This window comes from Tauraco erythrolophus, chromosome 1 (genome assembly GCF_009769465.1).
Source record: "Tauraco erythrolophus isolate bTauEry1 chromosome 1, bTauEry1.pri, whole genome shotgun sequence".
In the NCBI taxonomy this organism is placed as follows: Eukaryota; Metazoa; Chordata; class Aves; order Musophagiformes; family Musophagidae; genus Tauraco; species Tauraco erythrolophus.
Genome location: NC_141465.1, coordinates 107,350,918 through 107,355,278, shown reverse-complemented (window position 1 = coordinate 107,355,278; position 4,361 = coordinate 107,350,918). Strand labels below are relative to the sequence as shown.

The 4,361-nt window shown below is 49.8% G+C and overlaps 1 non-coding gene across 1 annotated transcript; it reads left to right on the top strand.

Annotated features, from left to right (window-relative positions):
* Positions 1–3,572: 3,572 nt before the first annotated feature.
* On the top strand, positions 3,573–3,646 carry TRNAN-GUU (transfer RNA asparagine (anticodon GUU)). The gene has a single exon. It is a non-coding gene; the product is annotated as a tRNA-Asn (tRNA).
* The last annotated feature ends 715 nt before the right edge of the window (positions 3,647–4,361 follow it).

Below are 4,361 nucleotides of genomic sequence, written 5' to 3'. Positions count from 1 at the left end.
TACTCATGCTTATTTTAATGACCTCTTTTTTTTCTCCCAGGGATGAGTGTTCCCTCAATGAAAATGGCACAGGAGACAACGGTCATACCTCAATGTCACCATACACTTGATGCCCGACAACTGCCCATTTCGGTACAGTCTGGTACTGTGCCAGGCACCCTTGTCCAGCAGACACATATATGCAGCAGCGCTTTTGCTTTACTGAGATTGCCAAACGAGCAGGGACAGACACCGTGGAGCAACAACGCAATAGGACCATGCTGCAACATACGCCTCCAAATTCCTGTTCAATCCTTATCTCAGTTGCCCAGTGGGCAGCTGGGCCCACTGGGTCAGCCCTGGTCTAATTTTGCAGCAATACTGTGGATATTGTTGTTGCCTTTGCTTTATTTAAGCCATTTTAAAGCACACATACAGCCTCCTTCTGAATGTCACTCATAGTGGCTTAGTCTGTTGAATTTTTTTTGGAGAAAAGTGTCAAAACCCAACAGGAGCTGGGTGTCAAGGTCTCCCAGGCTCCTCTTAAAATATCTGACTTATTTGCAAAGGATGCGACACGGGTGCAGACCCAATGCACTTGAACTCAGCACTTTCACAGAGTTATTTCCTGACAACTCTAGTAAGCCTCCACATTAACTTCTCCACCACCCTAGGATTTATGTTTACTTGGATCTGTCATTCAAGACACAGTAGTCCTGACTTATCCAAACAAGGATTTGACTGTATCTTTATTTGTAAGGGTGCTGAGAGGTGCAGAGGACCACAGCTCTGGAGCTAGGTGAGTATCTTATGGTTCTGTGCAATACAGCAAGAAGAGGAAAGAGCAACACTTCTCATACATGGGCTGGTGTGATAGTTTGATGTGTGGGGGGGTGTTCTGGTGGCAGGGGAGGGGATTTGCTCCCTGTGCCACCAGATCTGAGTCCCATCCCCCCCGGGGGAGGTTGAGCCAAGGCGGCGCCTCTGCGAATTGCCCTATTTAAGTTGGGACAAAGGGGCGGGAAAAAGGGCTTTTTGCTCAGGAGCGAGGAGAGAGCAGGAGGGCGCTGGCCTCGCTCCCGGCTCCCGGCCGAGCGGCCGCTCGGGCCCGGGCCGGCGCCATGTGCTCAAGATGGCGCCGGGGGAGCCGCATGGGGGACTCGGTAAGCGCCCCGCTCCCGGGGTGCCCGCCGGGCCGAGCTTCCCCAGAGAGGATTAATATCTAAGAGAAGACAACCACAACGACCGGGTCAGCAAAGATGGAGCAGGAGGAGGTGTACTGGAGCTGAGGCTTCCCTTGCAAATCGGTGTGAGATGGCAGGCGGCCCCCCTGCAGCCAGGGTGTACTCGGCGGAGCAGCGACCCACTCGTGGCCCGTGGAGAAACCCACGTCGGGAAGGAGATGCCTGAGCCCAGGAGAGGTCGTGGAGCAGGGGATGCGCGACCAGGTACTGTTGATAATGGGGCATGGAATGCACGACGAGGTCGTGGAGGCATCTGGAGACCGTGGGACGACCCACGCCGACGCGAGTGGCAGCAGCTCCCTAAGAGGCCGAGACTGGTAAAGCCCGAACTGGTGCGATCCATGGGGAAGGATTTGCAATCCTGCGGGCAGGACTTACTTTGGAAAAGTTTGGGGACTTTTTCTTTGTGAGTAGGGGATCCACCGAAGCAAGGGAAAAATGGTGTAAAGACTCCTCCTCCTTTAAGAAAGGAGCGGCAGTGAACAACATGGATGAACTGACCTGTACTCCCCCATTCCCTGTCTCCCTGCGCCGCTGGGGGGAAGACAGAGCCAGGAACGAAAGGAAAACAGGGGGTGGGGAGGTGTTGTTTTAAGATCGGGCCTTGTTTTCTCTTTCTCCTCTCAAGTAACCGGTTTCGTTCCCTTTTGTCTTTTGTTTAGTAACTGTTAATAAATTGTTTTGTTTTTAAGAAGAAAGCCCGAGTCATGTTTTGCCCGAGACCATGTTTGGTGGGTGCTCCCTTTTAGGTTCTTGTCTCGACCCTCAGTCCAAAAAAAAAAAAAACCACGACAGCTGGTGATTCAGACAGGAGAGAGAAAAGAGAAAGGTTCTCATGAGGAGAGCTAGTCAGGAGCTAAGACTAAGACTCTGCAGTTAAGTCATCTCTCTAAGGGTCATTTTGAGTGATACTTGAGCACTCACTGAAATGAGGACTGAAATCCTTTCTTTGAGGTGTGTCTGAGCCATGTACTTCGAGCCACCCTCACCTGTCTGGAAAGTGTGACAACTTCTAGTGAGAAGAATCGAAGGTCAACCTGCACTACCAAAAGGTGGTGAAGGTGGTTGGAGTTCTGCAGTAGAAGATATACTTTCAGCTTGCTTCAGGCAGGGAGTAGAAAAAATTTGCCCATCCTTTGGTCTGTGGGAAGATCAGTCTGGTAGTTTGCACTGAGGTTACCTGTCACCTTCTCACCATCAAGATGGGGGAGGAGAGGAGCTTGTAGATCCCAGCTTGGTTTTGTTTGACTCGTTGCTTAACACTGGCAAAACGTGGCCAGCTCTAGAGCTACCCAGAGCCAGAGAGCAGGATGCTAAGTGGGATTTTGCATCTTTGTTCATGGGAGCAGATTAACTGATCATATATTTTTGAAGTTCTGGTCCATAGTATCTCTGTTTCCCAACTGTAAAAAAATAGGATATTTCCCAGCTTTTGGGACTGTTTAGAAAAGAATGACATTTCCAGTTGTGAGGAGCTCAGAGTCAGCACTACAAAGAGTGCGTTTGTGTACATGTATGTGTCTCAGTGAGTGCCTGGGATACAGGTGTTAATAGGTGCCATGGATACAATAAAGCAGAAGATTTATTTCCTGGTGCAGTGATATTTCTTTCTGTTTATTCGTATTACACTTCTTATAACACTATCAACATGAAGTTATAATAACGAGGACAGCAGAGATAAGATCATGTGCCTGCGCAGGCTGCGGGTACCTTACACACAGCTTGATCCTATTCAAAGGCTTAGATGTACTTAAACTCTATCCTAATATCTCTTTAAGCCTCTTATGTCAAAAATATGCCCTGGACCAATCAGCCTGGCAAACTGAAAAGAGAGGAACTGCTGAGACTTTTGATGGCACTTGGGGCTTGTGCCTTGCACACTCAGCTGAGGGGAGATGGGGTCCTCAGAAAGACCTTGGCAGCCAGGCAGGATCTCCCTGGGCCCAGAGGAGAGGAGAGGGCTCCCTGAGCTGTAGATCTAAATCTCCCCTCTTTCAGTTTAAAGCCATTACCCCTTGTCCTATCACTACACACCCTTGTAAAAAGTCCCTCTCCAGCTTTCTTGGAGGCCCCCTTCAGGTACTGGAAGGCTGCTCTAAGATGTCCCTTGAGCCTTCTCTTCTCCAGGCTGAAGAGCCCCAACTCTCTCAGCCTGTCTTCATAGGAGAGGTGCTCCAGCTCTCGGATAATCTTCGTGGCCCTCCTCTGAAATTGCACCAAAATAAGACTTTAGTACGCTTGGCATTAAAGGATACTTTTAAAGTGTTCTTTTGCAGTACATTTTGTTGCATATATCCATCAAATATGGGAATAAAATGTCATACTTACAGGCTTTCTCATCATGAAGGAGTCTCTGTGGCGCAATGGGTTAGCGCGTTCGGCTGTTAACCGAAAGGTTGGTGGTTCAAGCCCACCCAGGGACGATGTCTTCCCTTCCCTCTAGCCAAAGGCAGAGGGTTTGCAACTAGGTGACCTTAAGGTCTCTTCCAATTCAAACTGTTCTATGATTTCTCCAATGGAGAATATGTAGAATAATATAATTTGCAACAAAGTTTTTGAGTGCTAGTGACCAGGAGAGCGAAAAACAATTTGTGCAGAAGGACACGGGGAAATGACAGGTGAGTTTAGTTGCTGGCCATCACCTCCCCAGAAGGAGCTCAGCTATGGTGTCCCCGCGGCAGAAAGCTAAGTCCTCTGCACCCACCAGAATGGATGTGGCAGGACAGAGGGAGCTCCCACAAAAACGCCACCCAGGTCCCAGGCTGCAGGGAGTGCCTGAGCTTTTCCCTCGTAAGGGACAGCAGTGGTGAGAACAGCTGTGTGAGGTGTGACCAGGTGGACAATTTGCTCAGCATGGTGGCAGAGCTGAGAGAGGAAGTAGAAAGGTTGAGAGTCAGGGACTCTGAGAAAGAGAGAGACTGGTGGTGACATGCTCTGCCCAACCTGAGAGCAACAGGAAGAGCTCCAGAAAAAACCCCAAGATGAAGGAGTCTCTGTATCCTTCCCCCACCAGCCAGAAGGCAATAGCCTAAAGGAAAGCAATGAATGGAGGCAAGTCCATGCTTGGGGCGGCAGGCAAACGCCCTCCTTGCTCACCTCACCTTACCAGATGCCTCTACACACCCAACAGGTATGAGG